The 15,235-nt window shown below is 45.0% G+C and overlaps 5 non-coding genes and 2 pseudogenes across 5 annotated transcripts; all 7 read right to left on the minus strand.

Annotated features, from left to right (window-relative positions):
* Positions 1–2,025: 2,025 nt before the first annotated feature.
* LOC141234627 (U2 spliceosomal RNA) lies at positions 2,026–2,103 on the minus strand (annotated as a pseudogene).
* A 1,115-nt stretch (positions 2,104–3,218) lies between these two features.
* Positions 3,219–3,405, minus strand: LOC141234605 (U2 spliceosomal RNA). The gene has a single exon (XR_012300563.1). It is a non-coding gene; the product is annotated as a U2 spliceosomal RNA (small nuclear RNA).
* Positions 3,406–4,199: 794 nt separating this feature from the next.
* On the minus strand, positions 4,200–4,291 carry LOC141234654 (U2 spliceosomal RNA; annotated as a pseudogene).
* A 1,115-nt stretch (positions 4,292–5,406) lies between these two features.
* LOC141234640 (U2 spliceosomal RNA) lies at positions 5,407–5,597 on the minus strand. Its single transcript, XR_012300574.1, has one exon. It is a non-coding gene; the product is annotated as a U2 spliceosomal RNA (small nuclear RNA).
* A 1,115-nt stretch (positions 5,598–6,712) lies between these two features.
* On the minus strand, positions 6,713–6,904 carry LOC141234550 (U2 spliceosomal RNA). The gene has a single exon (XR_012300522.1). It is a non-coding gene; the product is annotated as a U2 spliceosomal RNA (small nuclear RNA).
* Positions 6,905–13,294: 6,390 nt separating this feature from the next.
* On the minus strand, positions 13,295–13,485 carry LOC141234651 (U2 spliceosomal RNA). Its single transcript, XR_012300575.1, has one exon. It is a non-coding gene; the product is annotated as a U2 spliceosomal RNA (small nuclear RNA).
* A 1,115-nt stretch (positions 13,486–14,600) lies between these two features.
* LOC141234663 (U2 spliceosomal RNA) lies at positions 14,601–14,791 on the minus strand. Its single transcript, XR_012300576.1, has one exon. It is a non-coding gene; the product is annotated as a U2 spliceosomal RNA (small nuclear RNA).
* Positions 14,792–15,235: the final 444 nt, after the last annotated feature.

Genomic DNA, 15,235 nt, shown 5'->3' on the forward strand with positions numbered 1-15,235 from the left:
CTGCAACATATAAACATCACACAACTGGGAAGTAAGGAAGGCATAAATAGTCTGACGTCTGAACTTGTCCTTGATGCTCCTGACATTAATGGAAAATAAGTTAATATTAGCCATCATGTAGGGAAAAAAGAAAAAGTTAGCGCAGGCAATACACCTTAGTTACCACTCCGGTCGGGTGGTCCCTCGTCGGTGTTGACTGCTGGTGACGGGATCACCAGCAGGCCCTCTTCCTCCATCTGGTCAAGCAGCGCGGCCTCGATCTCGGCGACCACCAGTTCCTCCTCTTCTGGCTCGGCCACCAGGGTCTCAACCATGTGCTCCATCTCTTCTGGCTCAGGGAGGGTATCCTCCTTTTCGCCTACGAAATCCAGAATCTTCTTTTTGGAGGATTCAGTAGCAGGGCTGTCCTCCACCTTCCTCTTTCCCCGGGTTGGAACTGGGGAGACAAGAAGGGGAAAATCCTCCTCGGAATAGATAGCGGCGGGTGGAGGAAAGGTTAATTCCACCGCTACCATGGTCTGGGGAGGGAGAGTGGCTGCCGGGGCAGGGGAAAGGACACCTGCTGAGGAGTAGGGGAAGGAGGAAGAGGAAGTGGAATCCTCAGCAGGGGTGGCCGGGGTGGGGGGGGATTGGACGGGGGTGGCAGGGGGAGGGATCAAGAGAGGGGTGACAGAACTCTTACCCTCCTTTGACTTTTTCTTCTGCTTCGGAGCTGCTGGGACCGTCGCTGGGGCTTTGGCCACCGACTCCTTGACCGCTTTGGCCTTGGTCGTCTCGGCCTTGGCCACTGGGGCCTTGGTCGTCGCGTCCTTGACCTTCACAGGCCTGGTCGTCGGGGCCTTGTCCTCCGTAGCTGGGGTCGTCGCAACCACCGATGCCCAGGATCTCTCACGCCTGGGGCAATCCTTGTACAGATGAGCCGCCAGCCCACACAGGTTGCAGGATGTCTTCTTCGGGCAGTCCTTCGAGCTGTGTCCCGTCACTCGACAAATCCTGCAGGCATCCTCCTTGCAGTCCTTCATCTCGTGGCCGTTCTTGCCGCATCTCCTGCAGTTCCGCGGCATGTCCGGGTAATAGATGAGGCCGTAGGAGTTGCCCAGGGAGAATGTCGGGGGCAGGTGCCGAAGTCCGTCTGAGTACGCCAGGTCCCTGTGAAATCTAACGGTCACCGACCACTTACCTGTCCAGAAGCCGAGTCCATTCAGGATGTGAGAGGGTTCCTTCACAACCAAACAGAAGCGTCTCAGGAAGGTACAGATGTCTTGGCCTGGGGTGTGCGGGTTGCGCATGGAGACCGTGATCCTCCTTTCATCCCTCTGGATAGGGCAGCTACCTGTAAAGGCAGAGAAAGAATTATCCGGTCCTTTTGCGCTTACCATTTCCCAGAACCTCCTGCAGGTGTTCACAGTGGCGAAGGTGACGAAGAAGATCCCCGTCAAGAAGGTCTGGATGCTGAGGGTGTCCGACCTGGAGAATCCTCGATCCAGCAGCATCTTCTGGCAGAACACGTCCGAGGACATGTCCGGCACCCTCCCATCCACTTCCTTCAGCTTCAGGGCCACCGTCTGCCGCATCCATGGCTCCAGGGCTGGAGCTTCGTGGCGGGGCTTCTGGGGTCCCTTCTGCTGGCCAGTCGTGGAGGCAGAGTCCTTGGGGTCAGAATCGGCTCCTGGCTGGGCCCTCCTGGCTGTCCCCAGCTCCAGGCTCTTCTTTTCGGCCTTCCTCGCAGCGCTTGCCATGGCTTTCCTCCTGCAGTTACTTCTTGGAGCTGGATCTGGAACTCTTCCCGGAATGGGTGGAGCTATGCAGATTCTTCTCCCGTCGTGTTCTGGACAAATTCCCCGAAAGGTCTTTGTCTCGATGATTTTCTTCCTCGAAGATTCCACAGGACAGCCCGATTCTTCTCCGAGTCTTCGTCTTCTTCTGGATTCTTTAGAGCTTCTTCCTCCCACCGATATCCGCCTTCGTTCTCCGATGTCAGCTGGGATCCGAAGCTCTTCTCCTTCCGAGTTCGATCGCTCTCGTCAAGTGTAGATCGTAGCTCTTGTGTTCTTAAAAGAACAGATACTACACTTGATCTTAGCCAAAAGGCCGAGAAGCGATAACCAGAATTGGTTTCAAACTACGGAGCCACCCAAGGATCCTGAAAAGTCCATTTGTGGAGATGAGCTCCTGGACTCCCGTTAAGAAGACATGTTGTCAACCTCTAGATCCCTTACATGCCTGCACTTTTCGGCTTGCTGCTGCTGCAATCCACGCGTTTTAGATCTGCATAACTCCACCTCTTTAAACACAGCACCTTCACCCCCTGCTGTTCCCACCCGCCTCAACACCGTTGGAAGGGAGGAGAACCAATTAAGGCGGGGGGTGGGGTGGAACGAGCAGCTGTCTACCCTTAGCAGGAGGGCTCCTGATTACATACCTCTCCTGCTGCTGCTGCTGCTGGCTGTCCAGCAGCAGACTGAAGGTGGCTGCTGCTGTGCACAGGTATATAAAGGCTCAGAGCCTATTATGACACACGCAGCCAGCGTTCCATTGCCACATTCCATCTACTGCAGGCAGGATACCTGGCTGGCTGAATGTCGCTGAGAAGCTCACAGAGACCGCCATAAGCAACAGTTTAACAGAATGCCACAGACTAATCAACCAAACTTTTTGGGTTGGGTTCTCTTTTATAGTCTGCAGGCATTAAATGAAAGAAGTCAGTGTTCCAGCAGAAGGAGACAACGTTTCAGAAAAGGCATTGTAGCAAACCAAAAAAGAAATTTTAAGCGCAGCAGAGTAACCAGCGCACATACCTGTTAGCTCAGGTGAGTTTAAAAGGCTGCTGTTGATAACAAGGGCATTTGCTAAATAGATGGTGTGTGTGCAACAATATACTGAAAGGTCAATTATATTGTGCAGCTTATCTCACCACCTGTAGTTATTTAGGTGAAAGCTCCAAAATGCTTGCCTAATATGTCTGTTTATCCAAAAGGAAGTAAAAAGGGAGAGCTAGAAAGATAGCATTGCATCACATTACATGGCAATGCAATGCACAGTTGCTGAAGTTGAACCAAAATGAGCTTGTAATCTGGCTTCTGCAACTTTGAACATGAAAAATCCAATGAGGAGAAGAAAAGCAAAGCCAAAGAGTCCATCCCAAAATCCGACAAACAAGCAAAATGAACAAAAAACATTGAATTCAATTCTTTCTGATTTTAGAAACTGCATTAAAGAAGGGGTGCACCGGTCCTGGAGATACTGCAATACCAGGTCAATGCGTGGAGTGGACAGAGCAAGCTCTTTTTCCATCTCCCTGTTCTAAAAATCCATTTAATATATGGTCCCCAGATAGGGGACGTATCAGATATTAAACTGATAAGAACAGATTTTTTTTTTTTTTTTTTTTTGTGAAAGCCCGAATTCGTGTACAAAACCCGAGTGCGCTTAAAAAAGTGACAAGTGCCACAAAAAAAGTGCACTAGGATGCTGGTCTTCTTGAAACCCTCTCCAAAAGGAGAAGGGTCCCCCAAACCATTCCCCGTCCCTCCGAGCCAAAAGGCCACAGCGAGGAACAGGGACAAAAAGCCACCTCCAGCCGAAGCCAGAGGCGACCCAATCTTACCCCCAGCACCTGCCCGAGTTCTCACCCGAGCAAGGCACTGGGAGCCAAAGACTGTGCTCCCCTCCCGGAAGAGGGGAGCCAACAACGCTCTCCTCCCGAAAGAGGAGAGCCAGGGGGGTTCAGGGGGGAGCGGAACCTGATGGCCACACACTCCCCCCCTAGACCTGCCAAGAGAGGAACCCGTAAGGGAACCGCATCCCGACAAAATCCTAGTAGGACGTGACACACGTGAATAAGTGGACACACAGTGACAAAGAAATTAAATAAATAGTGAAGGTTTCACAGTATAATACTGCCCGGACCTTCGACCGGGAATTGAAAAATTCCCCATCCTAAGGCCAGAAGGCCCGGAATAAGGGTGTGTGCGAAGAAAGAAAATTTGAAGTGCTTGTGCAAATGTGCCATAAACTCAAGTGGGGTTCCCAATCCCAGTGAGTTAAGGCACCCCAGGGTCACCACTCCTGGGGCACTTCACACTTCGGGCTTTCGATCTTCCCCGGCCCAATGGCGTCGATCCTGGGGGGCCATGCTTTCCACCAGATGACTCTATTAGCCACCTGGCGTACTAACAAGCGCCTAAACCCCAGTGTGCATAATGTATCAATCTACTAGGGCGGCCAACATCCAAAACCGCCTTTTCGAAAGATACTACACTTGATCTTAGCCAAAAGGCCGAGAAGCGATAACCAGAATTGGTTTCAAACTACGGAGCCACCCAAGGATCCTGAAAAGTCCATTTGTGGAGATGAGCTCCTGGACTCCCGTTAAGAAGACATGTTGTCAACCTCTAGATCCCTTACATGCCTGCACTTTTCGGCTTGCTGCTGCTGCAATCCACGCGTTTTAGATCTGCATAACTCCACCTCTTTAAACACAGCACCTTCACCCCCTGCTGTTCCCACCCGCCTCAACACCGTTGGAAGGGAGGAGAACCAATTAAGGCGGGGGGTGGGGTGGAACGAGCAGCTGTCTACCCTTAGCAGGAGGGCTCCTGATTACATACCTCTCCTGCTGCTGCTGCTGCTGGCTGTCCAGCAGCAGACTGAAGGTGGCTGCTGCTGTGCACAGGTATATAAAGGCTCAGAGCCTATTATGACACGCGCAGCCAGCGTTCCATTGCCACATTCCATCTACTGCAGGCAGGATACCTGGCTGGCTGAATGTCGCTGAGAAGCTCACAGAGACCGCCATAAGCAACAGTTTAACAGAATGCCACAGACTAATCAACCAAACTTTTTGGGTTGGGTTCTCTTTTATAGTCTGCAGGCATTAAATGAAAGAAGTCAGTGTTCCAGCAGAAGGAGACAACGTTTCAGAAAAGGCATTGTAGCAAACCAAAAAAGAAATTTTAAGCGCAGCAGAGTAACCAGCGCACATACCTGTTAGCTCAGGTGAGTTTAAAAGGCTGCTGTTGATAACAAGGGCATTTGCTAAATAGATGGTGTGTGTGCAACAATATACTGAAAGGTCAATTATATTGTGCAGCTTATCTCACCACCTGTAGTTATTTAGGTGAAAGCTCCAAAATGCTTGCCTAATATGTCTGTTTATCCAAAAGGAAGTAAAAAGGGAGAGCTAGAAAGATAGCATTGCATCACATTACATGGCAATGCAATGCACAGTTGCTGAAGTTGAACCAAAATGAGCTTGTAATCTGGCTTCTGCAACTTTGAACATGAAAAATCCAATGAGGAGAAGAAAAGCAAAGCCAAAGAGTCCATCCCAAAATCCGACAAACAAGCAAAATGAACAAAAAACATTGAATTCAATTCTTTCTGATTTTAGAAACTGCATTAAAGAAGGGGTGCACCGGTCCTGGAGATACTGCAATACCAGGTCAATGCGTGGAGTGGACAGAGCAAGCTCTTTTTCCATCTCCCTGTTCTAAAAATCCATTTAATATATGGTCCCCAGATAGGGGACGTATCAGATATTAAACTGATAAGAACAGATACTACACTTGATCTTAGCCAAAAGGCCGAGAAGCGATAACCAGAATTGGTTTCAAACTACGGAGCCACCCAAGGATCCTGAAAAGTCCATTTGTGGAGATGAGCTCCTGGACTCCCGTTAAGAAGACATGTTGTCAACCTCTAGATCCCTTACATGCCTGCACTTTTCGGCTTGCTGCTGCTGCAATCCACGCGTTTTAGATCTGCATAACTCCACCTCTTTAAACACAGCACCTTCACCCCCTGCTGTTCCCACCCGCCTCAACACCGTTGGAAGGGAGGAGAACCAATTAAGGCGGGGGGTGGGGTGGAACGAGCAGCTGTCTACCCTTAGCAGGAGGGCTCCTGATTACATACCTCTCCTGCTGCTGCTGCTGCTGGCTGTCCAGCAGCAGACTGAAGGTGGCTGCTGCTGTGCACAGGTATATAAAGGCTCAGAGCCTATTATGACACGCGCAGCCAGCGTTCCATTGCCACATTCCATCTACTGCAGGCAGGATACCTGGCTGGCTGAATGTCGCTGAGAAGCTCACAGAGACCGCCATAAGCAACAGTTTAACAGAATGCCACAGACTAATCAACCAAACTTTTTGGGTTGGGTTCTCTTTTATAGCCTGCAGGCATTAAATGAAAGAAGTCAGTGTTCCAGCAGAAGGAGACAACGTTTCAGAAAAGGCATTGTAGCAAACCAAAAAAGAAATTTTAAGCGCAGCAGAGTAACCAGCGCACATACCTGTTAGCTCAGGTGAGTTTAAAAGGCTGCTGTTGATAACAAGGGCATTTGCTAAATAGATGGTGTGTGTGCAACAATATACTGAAAGGTCAATTATATTGTGCAGCTTATCTCACCACCTGTAGTTATTTAGGTGAAAGCTCCAAAATGCTTGCCTAATATGTCTGTTTATCCAAAAGGAAGTAAAAAGGGAGAGCTAGAAAGATAGCATTGCATCACATTACATGGCAATGCAATGCACAGTTGCTGAAGTTGAACCAAAATGAGCTTGTAATCTGGCTTCTGCAACTTTGAACATGAAAAATCCAATGAGGAGAAGAAAAGCAAAGCCAAAGAGTCCATCCCAAAATCCGACAAACAAGCAAAATGAACAAAAAACATTGAATTCAATTCTTTCTGATTTTAGAAACTGCATTAAAGAAGGGGTGCACCGGTCCTGGAGATACTGCAATACCAGGTCAATGCGTGGAGTGGACAGAGCAAGCTCTTTTTCCATCTCCCTGTTCTAAAAATCCATTTAATATATGGTCCCCAGATAGGGGACGTATCAGATATTAAACTGATAAGAACAGATTTTTTTTTTTTTTATTTGGCTATCCCCTGCAGAGGGATAAAACCGTTTATTAAAACTTTAACAAATTACAAGCATAATTACACAAATACCAAACGTTAAAAGACAAATGAAATTTACAAAACAAAAAAATACAAAGATTTTAAATAATTAGGTTCCATTGGTCAACAAGCCATTTTTTGGAAATATGTACATTCTTCTTTTTGTCAATTAAATAATAAGTATACATTTGACATAAATATAAACTTAAAACATCATTCACTGATAAAACATCTTGTTTAAAAATAGCATTGTTGCGCGCTTTCCAGAGAGATGACTTGGCGCAGTTCACTGTCTTCCAAGCCATTGTGTACTGGTCCATTGTGGGGCATTCCATAAGTCCGTATAGCACAGTTTTATATGTAAAGTCCTTGAGGTCTGCCACCCTTTCCAGTAGGGGGAGCAGTCTTCTCCAGAAATCCTTTGCAAAATTACATGTCCATAATAGATGTTCCACCGTTTCCTCGTCTTGGCATCCGGCTCTTGGGCAGATGGCAGACCTCACAAATCCTCTTCTGTATTGGAATGCCCGGCAAGGAAGACAGCGGTGCATGCAACTCCAAGCCAGATCTCTCTGTTCATTAAAAAGATAAAAAACGTTAATCATTTTCCAGATAGACATAGATTTGTCATCATCATATCTGTCAACATTACATATTTCCTCACTTTTACGTATTTCTTTAATTAGTTTCTTACTATTTCTTAATTCCTCTATTTTCTTAGTCCCTAAATTAAAATCGGACACTATTTTCCTTAAAATCTCATAATGCGTCGACAAATTAAAAGCATGGGGCACAGATATATTAACTTCATACCATCCAAACTTTCTCATAAAAAATCCTGTATTAAAACACATAAAAAAGGACCAATAGTGATTCTTAAAAAGGGCATTAAAACAGTAAACGAACAGATGGATTAAAAGAAACCTATTAAAATCTGGAAAATCTTTACCACCTTTTACTTTTGATTTCATCACGATTTCTCTTTTCAGCTTTTCCATTTTTGAGTTCCAAAAGAAGGTAAAACAGGTTTTGGTTATCTTTTTTAAAACATTAACAGGCGGGGGGAAAACCATGCTAAGATACAATAAAAGAGGTAAAATCACCATCTTTAAAACCAATACTTTACCCTCCATTGTAAGTCTCCTCATGTTCCACATACATATTTTCGTATTTACTTTCTGTGTAACTGTTTCCCAACTATTATAACCATCATTATTTTCAGTGAATGATATACCTAAAATGGAAATGGATTCGGAGACATTAATTGGTACATCACGTAAAATCATCCCCCCAACACTTAAAATGTTACACTTATTAAAATTGATTTTAAAACCAGAAGCTAGACAAAAGGATTGCACTTGATGGAGAGTGGCCGTAAGTGATGGTGCATCTGTACACAAGACCGCCACGTCATCCATGTAGCCTACAACCTTGGCCTCCAAACCACCGCTTCCAGGCAGAGGGACACCGCATATCTGTTTATTTTGGCGTATTGCACATAACATTGGTTCCAGTGCACAGATAAACAGTAAGGGGGACAGAGGGCATCCCTGTTTCACCCCTGACTGTAAAAATACCTCTTGTGTCTTAAAACCATTCACTAAAATCTTACTTGTACAATCCTTGTAAAATGCTTTAAGCGATAGTAAAAACCCTTCTGGTATGCCCATTTTCTCTAAAACTTTAAAAAGATAAAAGTTTGAGACACGGTCAAATGCTTTTTCAAAATCAATAGATAAAATCGCCATTTTCCCCTTTCTGTCTTTCACATCCTCAATACAGTCTTTCACTAAATTCAGATTGTCCCATATACTGCGCCCCGGCACCCCACACACTTGATTAGAATGAATAACTTTGCTGATGACTTCTTTTAGACGATTTGCACAAATTTTAGCCATTATTTTATAGTCACAATTTAAAAGTGTTATTGGTCTCCAGTTTTCTAATTTTGATTTATCGCCTTTTTTGTATAGGAGGGAGACTTCACCTTTCTTCCAGGAATTTAATAAAACCTTATTATTAAAAACCTCAGTAAACAAATAAAACAAATCATCTTTTAAAATATCATAAAAACATACATAAAACTCTATTGGGATGCCATCAGGACCAGGGACCTTTCCAGTTTTAAAACTTTTAATAGTTTTTAACACTTCTTGTTCCGTTAAAACTTGGGATAAAAACTCTTGGGATGCGGGATCTAAAACAGCTGTTAGTCCTTGCAGCGAATCATCCATTAATTTATTATCTATATTTTTTCCATTAAAAAGATTAGAAAAAAAACCCTCAACTTTACCCAGCATATTTTTTATATTATTCTCACCATCTATATGGTCAATTATCACTTTTTCTTTTTTATTTTTCCTAAAAAAATATCTGGAACACTTTTCATTTTCTTCTATATGTTGTACTCTAGAACGAAAAATTATCTCTTTTCCTTTTTGTTCTAGCCATTTTGAAATCTCTTCTTTTAAGTTTGAAATATCAACTTGTACATCTATCCCATTGTCTCTGAGCTTAAATAATGTTTGTAGGCGGGTATTTAAAATTCTATATTCTTCATAATTTTCTTTGGCTCTACATATACTCTTTTTAATAAAAAAGTCTTTTATTTTTACTTTCATTCTATCCCACCATACACTCATAGTCTCATTTGTTTTTTTCCCTTTTCTACATTTCCTATAAAACTCAATAAAATCTGATAAAATCTGCGGGTCGGTTAAAAGGGATACGTTCATTTTCCAGCTTTTCTTACCACATTTTTTGTTGTCATTTACTTTTATGGTAAAGGATAAAAGTTTATGGTCTGAAAATATATTAGCTAAAACTTCACATTTGGCAGGTATTGTTTTATCTGAACCAAAAATAAAATCAATCCTAGAGCTACAATTAGCATTGCTCCAAGTGAAACCGGCGTCCTCTGGGCTGTCACTATGACACTCTTTATATATGTCTATCAATTTAGCATCTTTGACTATATCATGTAGCATACCTGAGGTTTTATCGTAGTTCCTGCTTACAGAGCTGGAGCGCCGGTTTTCACCTTTTAAAACACAATTAAAATCCCCTGCTAAGATAAAAGGTTCAGAGTTATTAATAAATAATGGTAAAAGATCAAGCATTTCGGCTCTTTCATTTTTCTCTGGGGATCCATAAAAATTTAAAAACTGCCATCTAATACCATCAATAAAAGCTTTCACTAATAAAATACGACCTGGTAAAATTTCCTGAATAAAATCAATTAAAACGTTCCCTTTAAAAAGTATGGCTACACCCGCTGATCCTGCAGCATTCGATCCGGACCAGACAGATGGCCCACACTTCCACTCATCTTTATATTTTTGATATGACATTTCATGTGGGATATTACATTCTTGCAGAAAAAATACAGATGCAGTAAAACACGTAAAAAAATTAAAAAGAGCAGTTCTTCTCGTGTTAGATTTTATGCCTCTCACGTTGAGGGAAATACCTTTGAGTTCAGCCATCATTAGAAAATGTAGAAATTTTACTTAGGTAACTAAGAGCAACGGATTTACCTGTCCGATGAACCTGATCAGACCACTGGGCTTGCGCCTCCCTCCTCATCTGATAGTATCGTCACGAGAGTCTCCGTGGAGGAGGAAAGATTACCACATTTATATAAACCCGACGCTACACTGGCATAGCTCGGAGGGCTGGCTGGCAGAACCCGCTGGGTCTCCATTGGCTGGCCATGCAGTTCCTCATCAGGTGGGTCTCCGAGGGGTTCCGCCGCCCCTGTTTGACCTGTAGAAGGTCGTCCTATAGGAGGAGGTTGCGCACAAGGCAGAGCCTCTGACTCTTCAGAGGCAGCAAGATCCCGGTCCCCACCTGTAGCAGCGGAGACCGAAACCCCTGAGGGTCCAGCGTCCACGTCCCCTTCAGGAGAAGTGTCCATCTGTTCACCTCCTGCTGCCTCCTCCGAACCACCCTTTTTCTTTTTCTTAGGACCCACCTTTATCCACTCAGCGCCCTCAGCACTAGGAGACCCAGACTGGGCATGGGCTTCTGTGTCGGCCTTTTGCCGGTCCCTTTTGACCTTACCAGTAGTGCCCTTCTGCTCCTTCTCAGCCCTCCTTTTGGACTCCCGCAGGTCCTGCAGCCAGGTTTTGGGATTTGGTATTTTACCTGTCATAGACTCTGGAGACACTTCACTATTTGGTACGCCCTTATTGTCTCCAGAGGCTCCAGGTTGTTGTTCCTCCTCCTGAGGGGTGGTCTGATCTTTTGGTCCTTGGTCGGACGTCTTGGACTTCCCATTTTGCTCATCTTCCCGAAATCTGTGAGGGCAAGAAAAATAAAAGTGACCTGGAGTCTGGCAAAAACTGCATTTCTTTTCCTTAGGGCATTCTTTTGTCTCATGTTCTTCACTAGCACAATTTCTACATGATACATGACAGTTTTCTTTTGAATGACCATAGCGCCCACAATTTCTGCAATATACTGGCATCCCAGAAAAGAAGAAATCCCCATTTGTTTGCCCAATTTTGAAACGGGCAGGGGGGAGCCGTATACCACCTGGTGTATTTGGATCTCTTGTACACTTCACAAGGAATTTCCACTTAGATGTCCATATGTTATATTTGTTTAATATCTTCCCAATACATTTAACACTTTTAAAATAAATTGCTAGAAATGACATTACTTCTGGAGCAGAAACAAAGGGCGAAAATATTTTTACAATAACCAGTCTTACCTCATCCAGGACGTGCTCAACAATTTGTATCCCTTTCAAAACAGGACTATTTTCAACTCTTTTTAACTTTTCTAGTACATCTCTAAAAATACCTTCTCCGGTGAATGTGATGTCATAGTCACCTCTTCTGGGATAATCCTGGATGGAGAGAATTTCATTCCTTTGTACGCCAAGAAGGTTCCTGAGCACGTCCTGGACTACATACCCTAATTTCCTCATATCCGAGCCACCCGCCGTGAAGTGAACTCGGATAGAGTTTTTTAGCCTCACATAAAGAGGCACGAGGTTAGGGTCAACCTCCATGGAAAAACGCAACAAGGTTGCAAATTGCAGCCGCTTGCAATCTGCGCTCCCAGTGTTCTTGCAGCGAAAAACACCTGGAAGCTGGGGGATCGCAACTCGTTACCCTGGGACTAAGCCCTCTCCCTAATAGCAGCAAGCAGGTTAAGTCCACCAAAGTGGACGATCCTGCCAGGCCAAGGAGAGGGGTACCCGAGTGCCCTTCAACCACAATCTACTGCAATAAAGCACTTGATCGTAGCCAAAAGGCCGAGAAGCGATAACCAGAATTGGTTTCAAACTACGGAGCCACCCAAGGATCCTGAAAAGTCCATTTGTGGAGATGAGCTCCTGGACTCCCGTTAAGAAGACATGTTGTCAACCTCTAGATCCCTTACATGCCTGCACTTTTCGGCTTGCTGCTGCTGCAATCCACGCGTTTTAGATCTGCATAACTCCACCTCTTTAAACACAGCACCTTCACCCCCTGCTGTTCCCACCCGCCTCAACACCGTTGGAAGGGAGGAGAACCAATTAAGGCGGGGGGTGGGGTGGAACGAGCAGCTGTCTACCCTTAGCAGGAGGGCTCCTGATTACATACCTCTCCTGCTGCTGCTGCTGCTGGCTGTCCAGCAGCAGACTGAAGGTGGCTGCTGCTGTGCACAGGTATATAAAGGCTCAGAGCCTATTATGACACGCGCAGCCAGCGTTCCATTGCCACATTCCATCTACTGCAGGCAGGATACCTGGCTGGCTGAATGTCGCTGAGAAGCTCACAGAGACCGCCATAAGCAACAGTTTAACAGAATGCCACAGACTAATCAACCAAACTTTTTGGGTTGGGTTCTCTTTTATAGTCTGCAGGCATTAAATGAAAGAAGTCAGTGTTCCAGCAGAAGGAGACAACGTTTCAGAAAAGGCATTGTAGCAAACCAAAAAAGAAATTTTAAGCGCAGCAGAGTAACCAGCGCACATACCTGTTAGCTCAGGTGAGTTTAAAAGGCTGCTGTTGATAACAAGGGCATTTGCTAAATAGATGGTGTGTGTGCAACAATATACTGAAAGGTCAATTATATTGTGCAGCTTATCTCACCACCTGTAGTTATTTAGGTGAAAGCTCCAAAATGCTTGCCTAATATGTCTGTTTATCCAAAAGGAAGTAAAAAGGGAGAGCTAGAAAGATAGCATTGCATCACATTACATGGCAATGCAATGCACAGTTGCTGAAGTTGAACCAAAATGAGCTTGTAATCTGGCTTCTGCAACTTTGAACATGAAAAATCCAATGAGGAGAAGAAAAGCAAAGCCAAAGAGTCCATCCCAAAATCCGACAAACAAGCAAAATGAACAAAAAACATTGAATTCAATTCTTTCTGATTTTAGAAACTGCATTAAAGAAGGGGTGCACCGGTCCTGGAGATACTGCAATACCAGGTCAATGCGTGGAGTGGACAGAGCAAGCTCTTTTTCCATCTCCCTGTTCTAAAAATCCATTTAATATATGGTCCCCAGATAGGGGACGTATCAGATATTAAACTGATAAGAACAGATACTACACTTGATCTTAGCCAAAAGGCCGAGAAGCGATAACCAGAATTGGTTTCAAACTACGGAGCCACCCAAGGATCCTGAAAAGTCCATTTGTGGAGATGAGCTCCTGGACTCCTGTTAAGAAGACATGTTGTCAACCTCTAGATCCCTTACATGCCTGCACTTTTCGGCTTGCTGCTGCTGCAATCCACGCGTTTTAGATCTGCATAACTCCACCTCTTTAAACACAGCACCTTCACCCCCTGCTGTTCCCACCCGCCTCAACACCGTTGGAAGGGAGGAGAACCAATTAAGGCGGGGGGTGGGGTGGAACGAGCAGCTGTCTACCCTTAGCAGGAGGGCTCCTGATTACATACCTCTCCTGCTGCTGCTGCTGCTGGCTGTCCAGCAGCAGACTGAAGGTGGCTGCTGCTGTGCACAGGTATATAAAGGCTCAGAGCCTATTATGACACGCGCAGCCAGCGTTCCATTGCCACATTCCATCTACTGCAGGCAGGATACCTGGCTGGCTGAATGTCGCTGAGAAGCTCACAGAGACCGCCATAAGCAACAGTTTAACAGAATGCCACAGACTAATCAACCAAACTTTTTGGGTTGGGTTCTCTTTTATAGTCTGCAGGCATTAAATGAAAGAAGTCAGTGTTCCAGCAGAAGGAGACAACGTTTCAGAAAAGGCATTGTAGCAAACCAAAAAAGAAATTTTAAGCGCAGCAGAGTAACCAGCGCACATACCTGTTAGCTCAGGTGAGTTTAAAAGGCTGCTGTTGATAACAAGGGCATTTGCTAAATAGATGGTGTGTGTGCAACAATATACTGAAAGGTCAATTATATTGTGCAGCTTATCTCACCACCTGTAGTTATTTAGGTGAAAGCTCCAAAATGCTTGCCTAATATGTCTGTTTATCCAAAAGGAAGTAAAAAGGGAGAGCTAGAAAGATAGCATTGCATCACATTACATGGCAATGCAATGCACAGTTGCTGAAGTTGAACCAAAATGAGCTTGTAATCTGGCTTCTGCAACTTTGAACATGAAAAATCCAATGAGGAGAAGAAAAGCAAAGCCAAAGAGTCCATCCCAAAATCCGACAAACAAGCAAAATGAACAAAAAACATTGAATTCAATTCTTTCTGATTTTAGAAACTGCATTAAAGAAGGGGTGCACCGGTCCTGGAGATACTGCAATACCAGGTCAATGCGTGGAGTGGACAGAGCAAGCTCTTTTTCCATCTCCCTGTTCTAAAAATCCATTTAATATATGGTCCCCAGATAGGGGACGTATCAGATATTAAACTGATAAGAACAGATACTACACTTGATCTTAGCCAAAAGGCCGAGAAGCGATAACCAGAATTGGTTTCAAACTACGGAGCCACCCAAGGATCCTGAAAAGTCCATTTGTGGAGATGAGCTCCTGGACTCCCGTTAAGAAGACATGTTGTCAACCTCTAGATCCCTTACATGCCTGCACTTTTCGGCTTGCTGCTGCTGCAATCCACGCGTTTTAGATCTGCATAACTCCACCTCTTTAAACACAGCACCTTCACCCCCTGCTGTTCCCACCCGCCTCAACACCGTTGGAAGGGAGGAGAACCAATTAAGGCGGGGGTGGGGTGGAACGAGCAGCTGTCTACCCTTAGCAGGAGGGCTCCTGATTACATACCTCTCCTGCTGCTGCTGCTGCTGGCTGTCCAGCAGCAGACTGAAGGTGGCTGCTGCTGTGCACAGGTATATAAAGGCTCAGAGCCTATTATGACACGCGCAGCCAGCGTTCCATTGCCACATTCCA

This window comes from Phyllobates terribilis, unplaced genomic scaffold, assembly GCF_046119375.1.
Source record: "Phyllobates terribilis strain yellow unplaced genomic scaffold, ASM4611937v1 Scaffold_636__1_contigs__length_917067, whole genome shotgun sequence".
Taxonomy (NCBI): Eukaryota; Metazoa; Chordata; class Amphibia; order Anura; family Dendrobatidae; genus Phyllobates; species Phyllobates terribilis.